Source organism: Bactrocera tryoni, chromosome 5 (assembly GCF_016617805.1).
Source record: "Bactrocera tryoni isolate S06 chromosome 5, CSIRO_BtryS06_freeze2, whole genome shotgun sequence".
NCBI classification, from domain to species: Eukaryota; Metazoa; Arthropoda; class Insecta; order Diptera; family Tephritidae; genus Bactrocera; species Bactrocera tryoni.
In genome coordinates, this window is record NC_052503.1 from 12327145 (window position 1) to 12351312 (window position 24168).

The 24168-nt window shown below is 37.3% G+C and overlaps 1 protein-coding gene across 2 annotated transcripts in view; it reads left to right on the forward strand.

Moving 5' to 3' along the window:
* The window catches only part of LOC120778986, a 255094-nt gene that overhangs the window by 156604 nt on the left and 74322 nt on the right, over positions 1-24168 (forward strand). The gene's annotated exons all lie outside the window — the stretch shown is intronic.

The window sequence follows — 24168 nt, forward strand, 5'->3', positions numbered from 1 at the left end:
ACTTGGGCACGTAGTACTCAAGGCTGAGTGTGCTCCTTTACACAGCATGCAGCTAGGATCGTTAGTGCATGACTTCGCTATATGTCCACCGGCTCCGCAACGTGTACACAGGGACGACCTGTCAACAGGGTTGCAGCATTTGTGCGCCATGTGCCCCAGATGGAAACACTTGAAGCAACGGGGAATAGGGGAGTATTCCCGGAGGCGACAGATGGACCACCCGATCTTCATCTTGCCTACCTTAAGCGCAGTCTTGGCATCCTGGGCGCGCAGGCATATAGTAGCTATTTGGGTACCAGTTCGGGTTTTTCGCACGCTCTTAATATTTATTTTCCCTAGGTTTTCTATCCCACACTCTTTTTCCAGTGCCTCGCAAATCTCTTCCGGAGTTGTAATTTCATCTCAGTCCTTGCTTATGATCGTGACATTGTGGGTTTTAGGCTGCATCACAGCCATTTCACCGACCACTTCCTCTAAGGCAACGCTTCGGCTCTCTTATCCGCTTGGTTTTTCAGCTCTAATAGCAGGTCTCCTTTTAACGTTTTCCTTATATACGTGACACTTGAGCCCAATTCTTCTAACCCGGCATCACCTTTTATTTTCCGGAGAATATCCACGTATGATGCACCATCCTTTTTTGTGAGTGTGATGGCGTCTGGCCTCGATCTAATTTTCTTTTCGGCTGGTCTATGCTTCTTGACAACGTCCACCCATGTTTCGGATGTAGTTGGTATAACCGTTGTATTGGTTTGAATCAACTTTACTGTCTCGCTGTAGGTGGGCTGCTCCACTTTATTTACATTTTTCGTCTTTTTTGTGGGAGGTAAAAAGCCTATTGTCTCCCGTAGCCTCTTCGGGGTATTTACATCCTTACCCTTTGGGGAAACCTGAGACGCTTTCCCTACCATAATCCTTTTGGATAGGTTTGCCCCTTTATCAGCCTTGGCATGTAGCGCTACTATGCTGCTAACTAAGTAGCGCATTGCCTGGTTTATATGCCTTTGGCCAGCCATCATATTCTCCAGTTCTTTTATTTTACTACCCAACTGGTTAAAATTTTGGGTAGTTTCGTTAATTGGCGTTTCCTCGGAGAGTTTGCTACCTCTAATTGTATTATTGGCATCTTCGCATTTCTTCGTTGATCCAGCAGCGGTGGATAACTCACTTTTTCCATTAGGAGGTGTTCTCATGATTTTAGAGTTCCTTCTAAATGGATTTTCGGGTGTGCATCCGCTACTGTTCTCAGAGGCCATACCTCAATGAGAAAAATAGTTGGGAGCTCCTAACGTAAGGTGTGTTCAGTCACTGTCACTACAACCTTTCTTATATTTTCGGTAGTTGGCAATGCCAAAACCAAAGGGAATACGAAAAGGAGAAAACAAAACGAAGAACAGCTGACTAATCAAAACAAAACGGCAATGCAAAAATTAAGCACGCTCTTTGTTTGGATTTCTGCTACAGGGGAAAAACGATGAATAATTTATAAAAAACCACAAAAATATATTCCGGTAAGTGCAAATGAATTTTAATTGAGAAATACAAATTGTACTCGTACTTATCTTATCCCGCAGATTTAGTGTCCGTTTATTGTTTTAGCTTTAGAAAAGCCTCAGCAAAGGAATCGCTAACAATTGGTGTGAGAAACCAGGAATTTTTGACAAAACCCCAGGACCGCACCAAAAACACAACCACTCCACTGTATATATATACAACACAACATTTGTATGGTGTGTGTGCATGTGTTGGTAGCTGGGTAGGTGAGAATCGTGTGCACTTGCCACTGTGTGGTTTGCTGCCCCAGTTTAAAGATATGCTTTCAACGAATTTATGTCGGTGAAAATGTGTGCGCTTTTAACGAACTCTGTTTGAAATAAAAAGAGCAATGCCAATTATAATAAGCAACAATTGCTTCAATTGTATTTGAAATAAGAAAATAATGTCGACCTGGTCCGCACCGAAGCTTTAACACCCTCGCGTAATCATTTCCTACTGTATATAATAAAGTGGTAAAGAAGAATCTTTGTTTTTTTTTTTTGATTTTGATGGGCCATTTTGTATGGCAGCTATATGTTACAGTTGTCCGATCCAAACAATATCTGCAGAGTTTGTAGCTATGGCTTAGATAAAAATCTACGTCAAATTTCGTGAAAATATCTCGTCAGATATACAAGTTTTCTATACATTGACTTGATTTTGATTGTTCAGTTTGTATGGCAACTATATGCTATAGTACTCCCATTGCAACAATATCTGCGAATATTGTAGCGTTGCTTTGAGCCATAATCCATGCCGAATTTCGTGAAGATATCTTGTCAAATAAAAATGCTCTCCATACAAGGACTTGGTTCTGATAGGCCAGTCTGTATGCCAGCTACATACATATATGTTATAGTACTCCAATCTAAACAAATTTTTGGAATATTTTAACTTTGTCTTAAATATTAATCTATACCAAATTTTGTGAAAATAGCCCGCCAATTAACATTTTAATAAATTTTGAAATTGAATTGGTAACTAAAGTTTTCATTTTTTTTCTATTAAATTTTTTGAAATATTAAGGCGATTTTTTTACGGTGAATTAAAAAAAAAATCTGAAAATGGTGAATTTTAAACAATTAAGGAATGAGGAATGTTCAACCAAAATTACATTTGGGCAAACAAACATGGCTAAATCAACTAAGTTCGTCACACAGCTCACTTATTTATAAACTTTACAGGGTCTCCGACGTTTGCTTCTCTTTTCAGGGTACAAGATAAAAAAAAAAATTAGTGTCAAACATGGTTATTGCATATACTATAGATATGAACCATACGTTTTTAACTTGCTCCATTCTCATTATGTAAGTATTTTCTATTACTCGCTGCTTCTCTGCTCTCCATAATTGAGATCCAAATTCTTGTCATAAAATTTGCAGTTGAAACCAACATCAAAGTAATTCACAAACCAAGAACGTGATTAACGTAGCATAAGCACTTTCTCTGCTCTCTCTATCTATCTGAGCCAATCTATTGCAATATTTTCAGTTCACTGTTCGATTCGCTACTCTCCAAGTTTGGCAAAACAACGCGCCCTACTAAAACTAAAATTTCAAAGAGAGTGTTATTAAAGAGTATTTCATAGAAGTAGAGTTAACTGAAACGGTGCTATAATATGACAACGATAACTTCAGAATTATACTGGAATGGGATCGGATAGACTTTAATTTAAATTACATTGCAGCTATGTAGGTATCGTTCTTTACTGATGATATTCCCATTGATTATTTTTAAATATTGTGGAGCATTATCAAAACGAACTTCAGTTGGATCAAGTTATATTAAAATGGTGGCAATACCCATTAATATTTTAGCAGAGAAAGCCAAAGTGTTAAGAAAAATTGGCAACAAGTTAGGTTAGGTTGTAATCAAGTTCTACTGTTAGCCTAGACTATGCTTAGTTCCTGTCTTTGCTCCTGATATAGAGCTCGTAAAGAACGCAGCTGTCTTTACGAAACAACTAAGTAGTTCCTTTCGGCTTTTTTAGAAGCCGTCTTTTTGGTGTATTCTTATTTGTGATTTGGCTCATATTTTGAACCAACGATTGTAGAAGAAAGCAGATCCACTTGCGCATAGCCCGTCGCAAGTCAGCCTATCTTTTGAATGAGGGCGCCAGGTGTTCATAGGCTCTCTTCGATTCTACTTAAGAGCTCCCAGCCGGTCAGATCCTCGGCACGGGTCGACTAAACCTAGATCCAGCGCTTGTATGTATCTCCTGCCATTGCAAGACTTAATATTTGAATCCACTGCTATTGAGCAGCAACGAACAGGCAGCTATAAAGTCGAACCTCAGAGAGACTCACACTAGTCCACTATGAGCTCCTGTTAAATAGTGTATCGCGTACCCTGTAATACAACTACATCAATGCGCATTTAATGCTTTGATGCAACAAGAAGGTGTTCCACAACAAAACGTAAATGGTGGCAACTCTCCAACAATTGTGGTGCTTTAAAAGCGCAAATGGCCAACTAAAAAAGCCAACGAATGGGCGATCAGAATTTGTTTTAGCGCCGCTGTCACGCGCTGACTGCCACCATATACAGTGTATATTATACACCACATACATATTTGTATGTTTGTGGCACGGTGGCGCGTTGTGGCAGCCACAAAAGTAGCGGCAATAATTTATGGTAACTGTAAAATAAAACATATGGCCGCAGCGGTCAAAGGAATGCCAAAAATACACATTTGCAAAATACAATACAAACAACAACACAACAAATATTTGCAAAAACACAAAAAGCCAAAACCAAAATAGGATCCACCGAAAATTGCCAACCAACAGGAAGCGCGCAATTCACCGAAATACAAAACGGCTGTCCGCATAATTGTAACTTCAACTCCAATTTCGGTTGGCGAGCAAGTCGGACAGTCGACAGCGCGCCAATGAGCAAAGTTCAACGCCGCTGATGCGCACCGGTGAAATCGATAAAAGCGCACAACAACAACGCAAGCATTTGAGTTTGTATGGGTGCATGCTGCGGTGTAGAACATTACAACGTTGTTGCAGCAATTTGCGGCAGCAGCAAGTCATGGTCAAAATGTGCCACAGTAATCGACCCAAAAGTCGACCCGAGCCAACTAGCAAACAGCTGCATGTAGGCGTGTGTGTGTGTGCATGTGTGCTTGCGCTTAAATTGTTTAAGCATATAAAAATAACTGTGCTGCAGCTTGAAAATGTTCACAGTAGGTGTAAATTTATCGCGCGAGTTCGCAACTTTTTTACTTTTAACATTTTTTTGTTTTGGTTTTTCAGCTTTTTGGCCGACAGTAGTTGGTTTTGTGGCTTCTGGTTTGCATCTGTGTTTGTGTTTGTGCTTTGCTTTCGTTCACCACCCAAATTGGGCCAACACACGAGCGTGGCGCACACATGCTCGTAAATCCTTTGGCCTCAAAAGTCTAGTTTTTACTTTTTTGCTGCTGTTGCCTCAACTTTTCTCTTTTTGTTGGCTGTAAGTCAAATAGCGCTTTTTGGTTAGGTTTTGCTTTTGTTTTTGTTTGGTGGTTTTATTAAAATTTTGGCTGTGCATATTATAATTTTAATTTTTTATTTGTCTTTGTTGTTGGCTTTGCTTTGCTGGTATATTTTTAAGCCGTTGTAATCGCTTTGTAATCTGATACTTTTCAGAGATTTCGCTGGCAATCGAAAATATTTTATTGGTTGACTCTTAGCTGACATTGTGCGATTTTTCATGCATGCCATCTCGCTTGGCGGACAGAAGAAAGCTGAAATCATAAAAAACAGAAAGAAACTCCTTTAAGCGGTGATGCGTGCGTAATTTGTGGAATGTGCGGGTGGTGGGAACAGCATTCAGCGCCGAAGTTGCAATTGCGATTATTGCGAATAGGTATTTGAAGATTACAGAAAACATTTGGTCAAAATTGTATCGTTCTAAAAATGTGATAAATTTTGCAATTTAAGTCTAGTGAGAATTTAAGCTTTGGTATCCCGCTCCAAACATTTGATTATGCAGCTTCTTTCATAAAATGTAAACGCCAACTGATTTTTTCACTACTGCCATTTCTAAAATATTAGTTTTATAGAAATTATTTGATCCAAATGACCATAGGTTATATTAGTTTAGGTTAAGAGTTCAATCGTAACAGGGTTCTGACTTGTACAGCTAGAAAAGCGGTCTGATGTGGTACCTAAAATTCCTAAATAATTGATGATAAGACCTTCATAAATCGATAAAAGCTTTGATGCTATTATATTTGGATATGTTTCCTGGCATCATCGAAGGTATGACTGCCGAAATGTTTCAAACTCAGTCTTTCACTGGCCGGATAATGGAGGGGAAAGTGACCGAATGTTTCCATCTCAACTCCTTCAACACAACTTTGGGAATTTGCAAGATTTTCAGCCTTACCGCAAGACTATCTATTAGATAATGTCAAGTAAGAACTCATACTTTGGTAAGAGCAAGTAGTTTAATAGATTTTCTCCGCACTTCTTCTTCTTCTTTACTGGCGTAGACACAGCTTACGCGGTTATAGTCGAGTTAACAACAACGCGCCAGTCGTTTCTTCTTTTCGCAAGGTGGTGCCAATTGACGATTCCAAGCGAAGCCAGGTCTTTGTTCGTCGAGATTTCGAGGCTCACATTGTTATTGTTGTTAATACTGGTTCTAAGATAGATGAAATTTTCTACGATTTCGAAGTTATGACTGTCTATAGTGACGTGGAAGCCTAGTCGCGAATGCTATGTTCGCTTTGTTATCCAGTCTGGAGAAAGCAGAACTAACGACGCGTATGTTGAGGCCAATGATATCAAAATCATCTTCGTATGACAGCAACTGCACACTCCTATAAAAGATTGTACCTTCTCGATTCAGGTTGTAGGTTGGTCGCACGATAGGGAGTCGCCTTGTCTGCAACCTCATTTGGTATCGTACGGCTCGCAGAAGTCTTTCCCGATCCTGGCGGAGCTATTGGTATTGCTCAACGTCAGTTTGCACAGCCGTATTAGTTTTACGGGGATCTTCTCCGTACTTCTCAAGGTTAAAGGAATCTCAAAGTCGCACATAGGCTGGCCATCGACGAGCGATGCTAAACGCAGACGAGGTCCATATGTCCAGTGCTAGAACGCAAGATGACAACGAAGATTTAATTCGCTCCGACTCGGACAGCTCATCGGTTTTGAAGTTCCCGGCGATTCCGTAAGATTTATAAGGAAATCGCTAGATGATATTTCTAGTGAGAACAGACACTTTTTGACTAACTGTTAGTGCACAGTTAGCGTGTTCTTTGTTTGATATTACTTTTGAGCTTGTTGTTGTCGATTCCTTTTTAGTTCTTCTCCTAGCTCTAGTTTCTCGATCTCTCATTGATTCAGCTACATGGATGATATGATTTCTAAATGCCAATTTTAGCTCACGACTATCGATTACTCTCAATAATCTTTTATATACCTGGAGAAATAACGAATTCAAGCCAACCCAAAACGAAAACTTGTTGAACAGTTTGTATGTATGATTTTCATGAAAGATCTGCTCAGAAAGACTGATGTGGCAAGTCCGAAACTCCATAGAAGAATTCACACAAAGCTATAAAGTTCAGAGTTTAAGCAATTTGGAAGACTTGCTCAATACAATTTCACTATATACTTAAATATATATACATATATACTGTTAAGTATGTGCCAAATGTTGGAGATAATCTCAAATTCCAGTGAAACGGAAAAATAAATAAAAAAATTAAAAAGAACATACTTTATTTAATTAAAAATTGTACAATATGTACTCACTTATATTTATATATGGAGTATTCGACCACAACAAAAGAAGAATCAATTTAATTAACTTTCAATTTCCTTCAATCGAACGCATTCTGAATGAACAGCAGAGCCAATAAAAATTCGTCTGAGCTGCCATATTCCACAAAAAAAATTGCTTTTTCCCAACTATTTGTAGAAAATGAAAATTCTTTTGGGTTTCAAAGCAAAGTACAAATATCTCGAACCTCGAAAATACAATAACGAATTAGTGTAATAAAAACAAAATGTTTATCAGCGCAACGCAATCGGCTAAAGAACAAATTAAATTGTTGACGCAACAAAATGGAAAGTCAACATGAAAGAATACACACACGCGCTGCCAACACACAAACCACTTCTATGCATACACATGTATGTATGTATGTATATGTGTGTAAGTGTGCGCAGCACAAACAGTGGCGATCAAACACACCCCAAAATCGGAAAATCGGAAAAGCGAAAAAGTAATTCGACAGCTAATCAGAAAAGTTTGGTTAACCGTCGACGGCCACCAGGTCAATAAAATAATATTTTAACAAGCGCATGGGACTAAACAAATACGTAAGCGAGTGTGTACAGATACATATATGTTAGAATATATGTGTATTAGGGTGGCCCAGCACAGAGTTAAACCTTTTATCTTTTCTATCAGAAAAAAGAAAAAAAAAGAAAATATTATTTCTTGCAGAAATGTTAACAATTTGGCGTATTTTAATACATATTTTTGAAGCTTAATATATTGACATAAGCTATCAAAAGGGTTTGTAATTGCCTTGTTATCAGCTAAAAATTGCAGCCAAATTTGCTTTATATTTTAACAAGTCGTTGAAATGTACTAGGGACGCCTCTAACGGCTTTAAGCCAATACACTTATGATGGATTTTGAGATGGAAACAACTTTATAAAATAGCATTTATTCTTGAAAATTCGTTTTCTAAATGTAATCATTATAGATTTAAAGTCCTCAAAGGCACTACCGATACACTTAATATTGGTTAAAAGTATTTAATATCGAAAAAAGTTATTAAATTTCTTGTACCGATGATAGCGTACACCGATGATATTGATATTATTGGCCTCAACATCCGTGCCGTTAGTACTGCTTTCTCCAGGTGGGACAAAGAAGCGAAGCAAATGGGTCTGGTAGTGAGCGAGAGCAAGACGAATTATCTCCTGTCATCAAACAAACAATCGTCGCACTCTCGACTTGGCTCCCACGTCGCTGTTGACAGTCAAACTTCGAAGTCGTAGATAATTATGTCTATGTTCGTACCAGTATTAAAAGCAACAACAATGTCAGCCCCGAAATCTCTCAGAATAACTCTTGCCAACAATTGAGAAGTAAAGTCCGCTCTCTACGAACAAAGACCAAACTCTAGAGGTCACTCATTATTCCTGCCTTGCTGTACAACATCTGATAAGTCGCCGTTACGAGTTTTCGAGATAAAGGTTCTGCGGATGATTTATGGTTCCTTGCGCATTGGCCACGGCGAATATCGCATTCAATAGACTGAGGAGCTATACGAGTTATACGACGACATTGACATAGTTCAGAGAATTAAGAGACCGCGGCTACGCTGCCTAGGTCACGTCGTCCGAAGGTATGAAAACGCTCCAGATCTGATAGTATTCGACGCAGTACCCGCCAGGGGAAGCAGAGGAAGAGAAAGACCTAATGCGTTGGAAAGGCCAGGTAAAGAAGGCTCGCTTAGAATTTCCAATTGGCGGCAAGCAGCGAAAAGGAAGAACGACTGACGCGCTGTTGAAAACTCGGTTATAATATAGTTGGAATGATCCGATTTATGTCAAATATACACCGTTTTTTTGTTCTTTTTGTCATTTTTGAGGCAATTTCATAATACAAATTTTCCACCAGCAAGATGATTTGCCATAAACAGAAACACCTTGGTCCAACGCCGGACTATAAGGCGGGTGTACAAGAACATTCCAACTAAGTTTTCGAAGCTTCTGGCGAGTCACTATCGGAATATGTATGTGGCATGGCGTTTTACTGATGGTGTACAATACCTCTCCTGTCCCCGTTGACCGTTACTGATCGATTGCTTACAGACGTTCTAAATATTGACGGTACAGGCTGGAGTTAAGAGTTTAGCCGTAGGATCGCAGCTTGTTGATGATTCCCTTTATAAACACTTCACATTTCAGCCACTCGGCTTGCGTTTTCACTTTTATCGAAAATGCTTGTGTCCATCTTTGACGCGTGCTCTACTCTCCTGGAGCAAAATCTTACCTTTCTAGTGTTATAAAGAAACCCAATTGATGCAGATTGTTGGAACCATCCCATCTATTGGGAAAGAAACATTTTACTAGACCTTAAAAATGCAAGGAAAAGCGGATCTTTGAACTTCACTCAAATTCCACTCAAATTGCCTGTTGGTAATATTACCAGCCTCGAAATTTTTTAGACTCTCCCTAATGCTCAAATCCTCATATGTAAGTTGCAGCTTATCTTTATGTGAGCAAATATGCGCAAAGGTAAAAATCAAATAAGGAGAACATCCAAATCCAGAAGTAATATGATTTTCAAAGCTTATTTGCACAAGCAGTTCAAGAGGGATTATGAAAATTTTCAATGTGAAAGCGCTTTCAAACACATATGGTATACTATATGTGTGTCTGTTTACCCAAAAAGGGATCTGTTGCTATATTTGTTAGGGGTTTCGCCCGTTTTTGAGACGCTTACTTAGCATTACATGCAAAAGAGAAAGTCTGTGTGCGTCTGTAGATTACAAAGGATACAATGTTTTTGTTTTTACTCTACCTTTCATTTACACTTGCACTTCACACATCTGCTCGGTAAACAGTGGCCAACTTGCAGCTAAATCCCGGCAATTGTTCGGGTTAAGTGTTTAAAGGGTCAGCCAGCCGCCCAGCCGCCTAGCCACAGCGCACACAGCAGCTTGCCGTACTTTAAGCTCTGGTATGTTTGTGTGCAATTGAGCGAAAATCAATAGCTGCGCCGGAGGATTTGGGTAAGTGGAGCACTGGAGCAAACAAGCAATTTTAAATTAAGCGCCTAAACGATTATTGGCTTTGTCAAAGGACCCGCAGCGTTTGTGTTGCTCATGAGCGAGCACTCACAAATATTTGTGCATATGAATTTTAATGGCTGCCCAACAACATGTGTGTAAGTGTAGACTTAAGTTTTGGGTGTATGAGTGTTTGTGTGCATGGGTTGGTGTGTGTCTGTGTGTTTAATGAAAAAGTAGTGGGTGCAAAGTATTTAAAAAGTCATTTAATGTCGCTCGCAAGTATTTAGGCAAAGGGTACTAGTTTGCTTAGTTAGCCGTGCAGCTTAGACTTGTCGCCCCCTCTACAAGTTACTGCTCATATTAGTTGCTTTTGTTGTCGTAGCAATGAGCGAGCAAGCATTTACCCTACAGCTTAGCAATAATAATAATAGAGTCGTCATATCTGATGAAATACGCAAAAGTGATACACGCAGAAGGGGCGCGCAGAAAGCATGGCTTGCTAGTGGCCTAAAGCATGCAGCGAAGGGCCTGAAAATGTAAAAATACAAAAGGAAACCTGAATTTCTAATAGAGGTGTCACTTACCATCTACCTGCCGGCCGCCCTTGTAGGTGACATTCGCCTACTGTCAGCGCGCACAGACCTTTTCCCGGCAGCCGCTGTGCCACAAATATGTTTGTGTGTGCGTGTAAGTGTATATAGGCAGTGCACACGCGTCATGCTCGGCGTGGATATAAAAAGACTGATGTTGAATAAGAGATATAAAAAGGTTACCCTTTTCCGGTCGATGGCTACTCAGCACAACTTGACTTACAATAGCGCCGATAAGGTCTAAAAATGTCGCCTTTACTGCTGCGCTGATATTTTTATATACATTTTTAGTATGCTCGCCTATGTATTTTATATGTATGTATGTGTAGTTGTGTTTGTTGTTGTTGTGTCATCGTATGCCTGTCATTCTAATGACAATTTTATTTCCCATTCGCACGGGTGCTGACTGTTCTTCACAATATCTTTATTTACTTAATTTTCGGCGTTTTCAGCATTGTTGACAAGCGCTTGTTGTTGTTGTTGCCAACAGTTTATTTGTTACATTTTCATTTGTATTTACATACAAGCCGAAAATGCTTACCTTAATTTAAAATAGAGTTTTATAGCACACTAACCTTTAATCAAAAAATGCTGAAATGCAGTAGGATGTTTGTGTGTGTGTGTATAGTTTAACTTACAGTTGCTTTATTTGCCTAACTAAATTTCTATTTACCTATTTTATTGTGTATTTACCTTTAACGCTGCGCAGCGAAGCTGACCAATCGATAGCGCAAACAATAAAGTAGCATATGCTACCTCAACACACACACACACACACGCACACACACACACACAGACAAAGGCACAGCAATAGATAATGCTACATATTTGCTATAGCAGCAAACGGGAAGCCCTTGCACCATAAGTTTATAGAAAATTAATTTTTTCTATCAAAGTATCCAAAGTATTCACACTCACTCTCTTTGCCACTTTTCACTCAGCGCTCGCCAGCCAGGTGCTCATTTGTGAAAATACTTTCGATTTGTTTCATTCTCACCTCATTCACAAGCAATTTTATTATAACATTACACCTTTCCTTCGGTTGTGAGTAAACGCACCTCACACTTCACTCAAAATCGCCCTCACACTCACACTCTCCACAACTTGAGCGTCACTCATTGCTGTCGACATTTACTCAACCTTTAAAAGGAAAACAACAAAACGAAAAATTCCAATTTCTGTTTTTTTTTTTAATTTTTTCTGCTTCTGCTTTCATTCTTTTCCGCCACTCAATTACTTATTTATTTTTCCTCTTCGCCGCCACATTTTGTGGCAAAGATTTAAGTGCGCTTCTCAAAGCGCTTTAAACTTGGCTTGTCGTTGTGTTGGCAAATTGTATTTGTATTTTATATTTTCATTGGCTTTATTAAGTTTTAGCAAAAGCGTACCAGATGGAAAAGCGTTTTTCGCACAGATTCCTCTGTGTGGCGCCCACGCCAAGGAGAAACCGTGTAGAAATCGTATTCCGCATAAATTGAATTTCATTGGGGAAGGACACGTTTAAAAATGACAAAGAGCATGAAATTCAATTACGCACAGACTGCGTTAGAATTCGCCCTTAAAGTCGCCTGCGTTGCCAGGCATTATGATTAAATCCTCGCGTATATGCGTGTGTGCGTGTGTGTGTAGCTCAGCATCTATAATTAGATGTCGACAAGGCGAAGCGTGTGGGCGTGGAATTTAATTTGCCACAAAATAACATTTTAACCTAATTTTTAAAGCATTTTTGCGGTTTAATTGGAGTGTGTTGAAAGTAATGTTTCATGCGTATATTTAATATGCCTTCTTTTCAAGTACATACCTGGGGCATAATTTCAATTTTGGCAAATTGCTTTGGTGCTGTTGGCAAGACACACAAATTTGTTATGCAAAATCTTTTTTATCTCGTAAAATTTAGCTTTTCTTAGCGAGAAACGAGTGAACAGAAAAAAAATGTCTGCCTTTTATTTCTCTTGAAGACTTTGTGATCTTTCATAAAGCGAATTTTATTTTTTGTATTATTTTAAGTTGAGAAACAAGTCAAGTAAAAAAAAGTCGGTATTTATGCTTTTATGTGGTTATAAAATAATGATTTTATTTAAAAGCATGTTTTTTTAAATATGGCACTATGTGACCTCAACGAAAACATAAAAATAAAAATTCAAGTTATCTATTTGCTTTTTGCTTATATAAGCACACTATAAGCCCATTTTCGTTGCATCTGTCAAAGATCGTTTTCTCAGTCGAGCTTTGCTGCTCTCTGTGGGCCTAGAACAAAGGTGTCAGTTGCTTATAAGTATAAAAAACCGGTTAGTTTTATATCAAGGTCGCATTAATTGGTCCTGAGCTCATAAAGTCATTTCAAATTTCGGCACAAATATTACATTATTGTGGATGTTACTTATTACCTCGTGAAATTCGTTTTAATCAATATTTAAAATGTCTGCTTCAGTAAGCCAAGTTTACGACAAACAAACTTTCCTCTATCTTAATGGAACATTTTTTAAAACATACTCCAACTTGCCATAGAAAACGGCTGGTTCCAAAAATTGGTCGCCAAAGGCCTGCGGCATTGCATGACTTTGTCACTTGAATAGTAGCATTTGTTTAAGAGATTACTTGGGTTTACAAGTTTAAAAAAACCGATTATTTTGTTATATTATTAAATTGTAGAACATTCCTAGAATATTGTTCTCTTTTTAAGTTGATCTGAGTAATAGTTTTGGGGATACAGCCTAGAGAACTTGTGCGCTCGAGGCTAGCTAGGCTAAGTGCGCCGTCTTTAAACGCGTTTTTCTCGAAGCTGTGTTTTTGAAGTCAGTTGGCAAAATTTCTCGAGAACTACCCAACCGATCTTCGTGAAATTTAGTACAAGTCTTTAAGATAAGACATACTTAAACACTTGAACAAATGGGTTTTTCGATTACAACTCTTTAAAAACAAAAATGTCGCGAAGTTTTCATTCTTTTGTAAAACCATCGATCAATTTTCAGCCGTGTTTAGAATACATTTTTTTTTGTATCAATTTCAGAATTTCTTTGCTAATAGTGTATGTTCGTAATAATAAAAAATTCGAATAAAACATTTAGTTTTTTATATGAGAAAAAAAATTTTAAAAAAGACTGATTATTACCCGAGGAAACACATGCAACCTCTTAAGACCTTAAGTAGTCTGGTCTTTTATTATTTTAGCGAACTTCTTTTATTGCTTCAATCGTGTTACCAGTGCTTTGTTGGTTTCTTGAACTCTATAGCCCATGACTCCAGCAAAAACAGATGCTAAACGTCCAGCAAATGCATTTATAAGCACTTTTTTATTTCTGTTTGACCCCAAATCCAACAATAAAAGTACCATATAACTATTCCAAGATCGCTAGCTTGCTCATATAATTTGTTAGTCCTCCCATTTTTACTCTTGTTTCTTGAACATCTTTCAACTCTTATATGAATATGGTTTGATGAATCTTAAAATTATTGCTACAAATCAGGCTTTATCTATAGCTATACTCCTTTTTATAGTTATTCGAACGTTTATTGAGGTTAGGTTAGATTATGTTAGTCTGGTAGTGTGGCCAATGAGCCACGTATAGGACAGTTTTGGTCATTTGCGATACCAAATGAGCAGTACTACTGTGCTCGACGCAAATTTCAACAGACTCCGTGAATATCGATATCTTCCAGTATATCATACCGTGTAGTCCCCAGATGCTTACAACATTTATTTAAGAAAAACATATACAAAAGGCATCTTTAAAGTACAACCCCTCTGAAGCTTTAACATTTCCTCATCTTTCTGGAAATTTGTAGATTCCATTCCAAAGGTCAATCAAGTCAGTTTTTGAGACCCCTTTCTGATGTATACCGTATTCCTTTCAGGACGTTTCGCAACGACCGGTGCAAATAATAGTCAGAAGAGGCAAGGTCTGAGCTTTAAAGTGGATGAGGCATAACTTCCCAGCCGCTGTTTTCCAATTAGTTTCTTATTGGTATTGCAATAAGAGGCCAGGCATTGTAATAATGAAAACTTATTGCCTGGTGCCTAGTCGCAATTCAGCGGGTTTTCCGGCAATCGCTCGCTTCACTTTTATCATTTGTTCTCAGTGGCATTTTCCCTTAATGGTTTTAGCCAGTTTTGGGAGCTCAAAATATTACATGCACTTCTGAACGCACCAAATACAGAGATGATTTTCTTGCTTTTAAACGTAATCGGCTTTTCTTGCGTTTGGCAACATCTCCTTCGAGTAATGCTTACAGTTACTCTTCTCCAAATTTTTTTGGAGGCTCAGAATGTTCTTCGTTTTTCAAGCCACAATCGTCAAACCACATTTGACACGTTTAAATATAGTATGTTTCCATAATCGGTTTAGGAGAAAAAATACAGTTCCTAAACTTATAAAAACCGATTCGAGAGGATAATTTCTAAAGCAATCAATAGTGTGGCTGATCTTTAACGAAAAACACTTCATATATTTGACAACTCTTCAGATGGTTTCAAAGCTTCTAGACGCAACTTACCGCTCTTAATAATTTTAATACGAAATGTATTCGAGGCGGCTTAAGAGAACGCGCCTACTTTCATATCGGCAATTTTTCACGCTTCTCAAACCAATTATTTCAAAATGATGTGTATATTAGTATGCAAAATGAAAATAACCACAAAAATGCTGTTCAAAATCAAATTTATTATTCAAAATCATCGGTGCGCCATTTGAAGCCATTGTCAGACGTTAATTTAGCGCATTGTTTCAAACGAAGTGGCAAATTGTATGAAGTACACACACACATACACACAAATGCATAGATTTAACTTATAATATATTTGTTGTTGTTTTCCCCATTTTTCGTGGTTACAAAGCGGCACACACAGTTAAATAATTACATGTCATTCATAAGTTAATTTGTTGTAGCGTATTGTTATGTTAAATAAGACAGCTGGAGGCACAACCAAACCAAGCAACAACAACAACGCAACAATAACAGCCGACTAACTTAAAGAAGCAGGGCTTAATGCCAAGTCAAAAAGTCGGCGCCGAAATAGCATACATCGGATGTGGAGCGCTGCCGCAACGCAAGTGGAGATGAGTGGAAATGAGCCGTGATTAAGTGACAGGCGAGAGTGGCGAGCCAAGCGTGGAACCGGCAGCCTAGCAGACCGAAATGGAAGAGTTGTTAGGCGGCTGTCGCTGCACGAATATGTTTTATTGTGCGGCCTAAAAGCTTGTTCGCTTCATAATTAAGACGTTAACTTTGCATATTAAAGTATTTATGCAAATTAGCCGAGGAAGCAAAGCAGAAAGTAAGGCAGAAGGTAACTCGCACACACACACACACACACACGGTATTTGCTTTAAATGTGCTGTTGCCATATAATATAAATTAACACAGAATTTTAGAGCGAAATAAAGAAGTTACGCTTTTGTAGTCTCGGCCACCAGCTGCGCTTAAATTCTTAAAATAATATTTTTTTGCATTTCCAATGAGACCGAGTAAAGTTCGTGGTTTTTATTTGTGGGAGGTTTTAAGTCTGGCAAACAATGAACAAAATACTTAAGTGTACATATTTTTAGCGGAATTTTCGAGAACCGCACAAAGCTTGAACTTAATCAGCACTGATTATTTTCGTTTTGCTTAAAAATTTATTGGAAGTGTAAATTTAAAGAAACAATGAGTAAATCAAAAGCCTTTGAGAGCAATTCTCCATTGTTTCACTACTAAGTCATCGAGTACATACAAGTTAATTTGAACAAAACACTGCAAACCTAAATGAAGTTAGTTCTTGAAAGCCTCGGTAAGAAATATTCTGATCTTGAGCAAAGATCTTTCGCTGAACTTAAAACAAGAATGTAACACGTATCGCCGAAGAAGGAAGTTCTGTTATATTATATCGAAAGTTCAGTAAATATTTGCTGATGTTCTTTTGATTCAAAAATGCATGTCCCAATATGATTTCGCATTTATTGGATACTCTGATCAAACAGTTTTACAAGTTATCACGTTTAACAAGCAATAGAGGTGGTTGTTGTTGCAGAGAAAAACACTTTTTAAAGATGTTTCAGGCTGTTGTGTCCTTTTCATTGGAAATGATATCGAACCATTTCTGAAGCAAATGGTAACAGGAGACGAAAAGTGGATTAAATACGACAATAATGGACTCCAGCCTGGTCGAACGATTGGTTCTACATTTTACTGTCAACAACTGATGAGATTGAAGCAGGCAATCGAAAAAAACGGTCAAAACTGATCAACAGAAAGGGCTTCGTCTTCCATCAGGACAACGCTAGACCACATACATCTGTGATGACTCGGCAAAAACTGGGAAAGCTTGACTGCGAAGTTTTGATGCTTCCACCATATAGCTCTGACCTTGCACCATTTGACTACTATTTGTATCGGTCAATGCAGAACTCCGTTAATGGAGTAAAGCTGACTTCAAGAGAAACCTGTGAAAATTACTTGTCGCAGTTTTTGGCCGAGAAACCAGAAAAGTTTTACACTGATAGTCTCTAGCGGAAAAATGGAAAAAGTGGTCGACCAAAATAATACATATTTGGTTCATTAAAGTTCATTATAAATATGAAAAAGAAAAATATGTTGAAGTTTGATTAGAAAAACGAAAAGACTATCGACTACCCAATATTTCTTCAATATTGATCTTTGTGATTAATTTTATAGTTATCGATGCCACATATTTATTTTTGACTTTACTGCGCAAAGATAGATATCTAGATACGGTAAGCGGTTCCAATACCAAAAGACCTCAACATTTCTTCCAAAATACACAGCAGGCATTGAAATCTTTCATGAGTTTCTCTAAGGAATTTCAAATCGAATTATATCAGCGATCTTTTTTGTAGTTATATTGCTTTGCAAACAATTTAATGGAATTTTGTGTAAAGACTATTGAATGCTTAGCAATATTATCTGCATACATACGGATCATCGTTCCATCGAATGCGATATTCGCGGTGGCCAACGCGCAAAGGACCAAAAATCTTCCGCATAACCTTTCTCGAATCATCAGATGTTGTTATCGTCCATGCCTTTGCACTTTTTAGCACGACGGGAATAATTAGTGACTTATAGAGCTTGGTCTTTGTTCGTTGAGAGAGGACCTAACTTCTCGATTGCCCACATAGTCCAAAGTAGTACCTTTTTGGCAAGAGATATTCTGCGATGGATTTCGAGATTGACGTTGTTGTTGGTGTTGATGCTAGTTCCAAGATAGATGAAATTATCTACGACTTCGAAGTTATGACTCTCAACAGTGACCTGGGTGCCTTGTCGCGAGTGCGATAATTTAAATATCTAGTACTTCAGAAAATTTTTGAAATATGTGTATATTTAAAATTGCAGCATTATATTTTTAAAGGTATAACCAATATACAAAAAATATATAAATTTTTTTTCACAACTTACATTAGGTGTCCAGTTCTTAATCTGCAACAGCTCAACCAAGCATTTGACTAGAATTATTAATATTGATATTAGTATTTTCTTAAACTAACTGACATTGTTAGTGCCATTAATTTCAATTTTCGTAAAAATATATTTCCTAAAAATAAAAGCGCAAGCAAAAATTATGTTCCGTAATTTTCGCCTTTAATAAGCCATAATCCATCCCCATTCGCACACAAACTCGTACACGCATACATATTTAAGCTCGCGTTTGTACATTTAACTAGAACAAATTTGTTTTACTTTTTGTTTTTGTTTTTATTGTGCCCAACGCGCCGCCTGACAAATGACATCTCATATTTTCCATCCGCCACGCAGCGCCTTCAAGCATAACATGTGGCGTTCATTACACGCACACATACAAAGCTTTGTATATGGGCCTTGTGTGTGTGAGCTCACTGGCAAACTCAATTAACATAAGCGTTAATTGAATTTTTTATAAGTGTGTAGAAATATGATTAAAAATAAACAAGCTTGAAAACTCTGTTGGCACAGCGCCGCGCCGCTGCCTTTTATGTTTAAAGCGGTATAAATTTTCCTCTTCAAACAAAAAAAATGTGTTCTTCAAGCAAAAAAAAAAATTTCTTCAGGAAAAAAAAAATAAATAACTTAAAAAAATTGTGAAAACATATTTTAAGATTTCTATCAGCTTGTAATGCCTAATTTATGTTGTAGCAGCGCTTTATAACCGTGCGTCAAGTTCATTATTATTTAAATTTTTTTGTTTTTGGTTATTATTATTATTTATTAATATGTCCAATATATTGTGCTGCGCCGCGGTCTAGTGTCTCTTTATGGCCATTACTTGCGCTGTTTCAAATTTTATATTCAAATTAGTTAAATATTTTTGTATTAATGCTGCTGCTTCTTCTTCTTCTCGCGCTTAACTACGTGAAAAGCAGTTTTTTATGAGCTGCCAAATGGCGTAGCACAAAACAACAAAAACAACCCCCATTGGGCATTTGTTATAAAAACAATTTTATTTTCTTATTTTGATGTACTTTTAACTGAGTACCCAGAGTTTTGTTTTATGTTTTTATTATATTTCACACACACACGCATGCGCATATAAGTATATTGTTGACTAGGTGTGTGCTCTAGCGCATTTTTATTACAATTTTAACTGTAATTTTTCTATTGTTATTTGCTAATTAATTGCGCTGAGCTATTTCTCGCTCTGTTGCACGCACACATATACAGGCATACATGCGCATAGAAGGTATTATTTACATATAGTATCAACTTGAGAGTGTTTTCGATACATTTATGAGGAATGTGTGTATTGCAACGCCTATTTGCCACACCAAACAAACGTTTAGCCCAACCAGTCAGCTGGTCAGCTTTTACCAACACTTTAATGTACAGATACATATATGTATATTATAAATATTTATATACATACTTATATTCTAACAGCTGCTTGACCACCCTTTTGGTGTAACAAATAATTTCTTTGCTTGTAAATATTTTTATGTGTTTTTGAAATTTTCTCCAAATTTTTCTAACCTTCATTTCGAGACACACACTCTCTCATACACACATCTACACATATTAGCAACTCTTTGTGTGCTGGTGTTGCCGCAATAATTGTTTTCGGTCATAAATCAATGTTTATGTCTATTTTAATGTGGGAATGCTGCTCTCACTCTCAAACTCTGGCTCAAAACTCTTTCCGTTTGCTAGATTTACGATCTTCGATAAGCGCGTGAAAGTTGAAAAATTTGCTACCACAATGCATAGCTCGCCGCTACCTATTAACATTTATAATTAAAATATTTTTTATTGCTTCAAACGTTTTTTTTTCGAACATGAGCGTAGTGTGACGAATCGTTGCCAGTTTTGTGGCATGCACCTAAGTGTGTGTGTGTGTTTGTGCCACGAAATTAAGTCATTTGCTCTTAAGTCCGTGTAATTTTTCCACATATGCACGCACCTTTATTTATTATGAGTGCAAAGCAACCCTCGAATGGGCAATATGCCACAGCAGGTGGGTGGGTAAAATCGTTTTGGCGTGGCATGCCACATGCGTACAATTTGTATTAAATTATGTTATTAAAGTAGATTGTGCGAGAAGAATAAATACGTTTTTCTAATTTAAGCAAATTTATATACTCACGTATGTATATTTATGTTGCGTTTAGACACGCGTTAGGGTTGTCCGCTAGCTGAAGTAGTTCTCAAAACCGTAAAATCATCATTATTAGGCTCTGGAGCCTATTTTGGAGGCAATAATAAATAAAAAATTTTATTAAAATATTTTTGTACTTAGTCCGGGTCAATTTCGATCGGATGGTTTACCAAACAGATCTCTCGGTATAAACTTAGTTTCACATATTACAACAATTAAAAAATTTGGAAAAACTTAAATTATTGCACAATATGATATTCAGTGAACTTGCATTTCTTGAAGATCTTACCAAGATATTGCTAAAGGCAATGACATATTGCTAAAAGAAAAGTACACGAACTCAGATAGGTCCAACACAGTATTAGGACCTCTTTTATGGCATCTCGTGTATGATGGGGTGCTAAGAATACAACAACCAAAAAACGTAAAACTAATGGCATACGCAGACGAGCTTTTAGTGGTAGCATTAGCTAAACTTGATGACCTCCAAAATAAATGTAATGAAAGCATAAATGGTCTGCGCCAATGGTTTCCTTCCATGAGTTTGGAATTGGCTAAGCGCGAAACAGAAATATTGTCCATAAGCACCAGGAAAATTGAGAAAAAATAAATCTCCAAAAATAAAATTTCGGGGTAATATTGGACTCCAAACTGAAATTCAAGGAGCACTTGGCATACACATCAAATAAAGCAAATAAGATTTACAATGCGCTATCTGTGCGCTCCAGCCGTCGACTTCTAATCGCAAAAACAATAACGCCAGTAATACTATATGCTGCTCAGTACGAATTTACGAGATTATAAGAGCTATCAGCCCAAATTAAAGAAGTCAAAGAAAGAGAGGAGAGAAAGAAGATCATATTTATATGACAGCAACGGTGGCATACCTTGACCAAAGGACGCTGGACCCATAGACTTATACCTGACATCCTTACGTGGATAACTAGACAACATGGTTACCTGGATTTTCACCTGACCCAAATATTAAGCGAGCATTGGTGATTTCAAAATTAGTTCAGTCCGTATTGTTCGATGTGTACGGAGTCCACAGAAGACTCTGAAGACGTGTTTTCTCATTGTTCTCCTTTTTTCCTGAACATAAGGGAAAGTTAGAAACTGCACCGATGTGTCAGTCCTCTGATAAGTGGAAAGCTGTTTGTGAAGCGGCAACTTCCATCATGACTGGAACATTATTAAAACAGTTACAGCAGAATAGGCGTAAATCCGTCCGCGCTATAGAAGAGACGTAAAATGTCTTGTCACTCCCACGAAGTAATGCCTTATCTGGTAGTTCAGTGGGGGAGTCTTAAGTTGGGAGCAGGTTAGGTTTAGCGGATTAAAGTTCCACACTCCGACTTTCGATGCTTCCCCCTGATATATAATAAAAAAGGCCCAACACTCAGGTAAATTCCAGTGTCCTACTAGGTGCAATTGAGGTGATGTGATTCCTATTCGGATATAATATATAAAAATAATTGTAGTAACCATGCTTCGACCGAGACTGTCATCGCATTTTTCAGAAGCTTTTTTGCAAAATGAAACTTATCTCCTTCTTATATCCTGCTTGAAAAAAGGGAGACAGTTTATAGAAGTTTCGAGTATTTTATTTCAATTGCGCATGTCTAGTTTGAACTATTTTTTAAAATTTTCTCTTCAGAAAAACTAAAGTTTTATAACGAATAATTCCTAGCTATACATCTTGTTATCATATTGAAGGGTTCCTACATATTTATTATAGCACAAGTTAAATAAAATTGCGGTGTTTTCATAATTTTGACTTAATTCGACGACTTTGTTTCGAGAAATGCCGCATAATTTGCTCGAAACGCCATAAAAAGGTGTATAGCTGAAAGTAGTGGCTTATAGATCTTTATACAAGTAGTTCATTTCAGCACATTTTTGATGATGTTATAACGGCACATTCAATTATTTTCGCATAGAAACTTTCGAAAATGTTGAACTCAAAGAAATATAATTCGCAAAGATAGTCTGTGTAACCTTACCAACACTAGATAGTAAAGCTATTAAAGTCATGTTCGCTAATGTTTGATTTCAATATCATTAAAAAACATATACTTTCTATATAAATTTAGCAATCAAAATTTTCTGTATGGAAAACTTTTATATATTTGTTAAGTTAAACTAAGGTTAAAACTTTTATATGAATTTACACAAAAATTTCCAAATGAAAAATGTAATAAAAGTAAGAAAATTTATTTTTTTTTTGCTTAAACGCCACCCTAGTAATCTTTGCCCGCATATAGTTCATGTATGAAGGCAGTCAACCTGGCGCCCCATAGTCATCATTAGCGGTTGACCGCGTGTGCACCTGTATCCGTCGCATTGGCTTTAACCCTAGCACTCATAATAGGCTGTTTTGTGCATGCCACTATAATAAATGAATGCTGGCAACCACCGCACACAATTGAGTTGCAACATGTAGCACCTTTCAGCGTTGCTGTTGTTGCTACAGCTTAGTGTTTTTGTTCTTTGAGTATTTTTCTCTCAATTCTAACTACAGTATTTCATAGAATTCACTGCCACCAGCGACGAAGTGTGTAAGTGTGTGTGCGGTCGCCACAATTTCAGTTATAATTACACATTTATATATGAAAATAACAACAACAACAGCAATGCACAGAAAATATAATTGCCAAAGGCATTTGAAATGCAATAGGAAACCACAATAAGTAGACATATTCAAATGGCAATGCGGCCGGAGAAGGTAAAATAAGCAGTAACAACAACAACAACGGTGGCTGCGAGGAAAATAAAGCGCCTGTCTTCATTACACTCGTGAAAACAAACAGAACTCCACAGGGAACACGAGTAACTAGTGAATTTTATTTATTTCCTGCTTGTTCGCCGGCAGTAGCGCTCACCAACCACCGTCACCACCATCACCGCCAACCACCATCAGCTTTTCCATTTCAATTCGCAGCAACTGCACTTCATTTGCAGCGCCGCAATGTCGACTAGCGGTTTTACTGACTCACCGATGTGCTCGTTGTTATTAATACCTTTATTTTGCCAACTCATTTGTTTGTGGCGGCCACGTGCATACATATTAAATAATGTGCTCTCGCTTGCGTTATAAGCCTGTGTTTAGAAATAAGCATGCATGCATATGCGCAAATGAATACATATGCACTACTTAATTAGTCTAATTAGATATTTGCATCGCTTACAAAATTGAAATAGAGTTGTTCTGTTGCTCACCAGCCTAGAAAGGATAGCATTTACAACACGCTCAAATGCATTCTTATAAAATAAATACATGTGCTCATGTAAGCCTAATGAGAAATTAAAAGTAAGTGTTAGGAATTCCTAGTAAACAACTAGTTACCTACTAGTCCTACATATACTAGTTCAATATTTTTTTTTAAATTAATTTTGTACTAAAATATTGATAAATAGAGTAAACAAAAGAAGCGGAACTGGTTCGCAACTAGTCCGAAATAAACTAGTTCAACTTATAATATTTATTTTACTTATATACTGAATAGCAGTCAAGAAAATTTTAAATTCTACTTCTAGATGTTTCAAACTTCCAAAATTATTTCAGATGTCTTACTCTACTGCAGTAGAAGACAAGTTAGATTAAATCAAATATATCAAAATTCCATAAAAAGTGGAAAATGATCCGTGGAATATGTTTGTGGATAAATAAGACAATGAATTCCAACCCCTGATTGTATAATGAGATAAGAAATTCAAATTATCTAATAGTT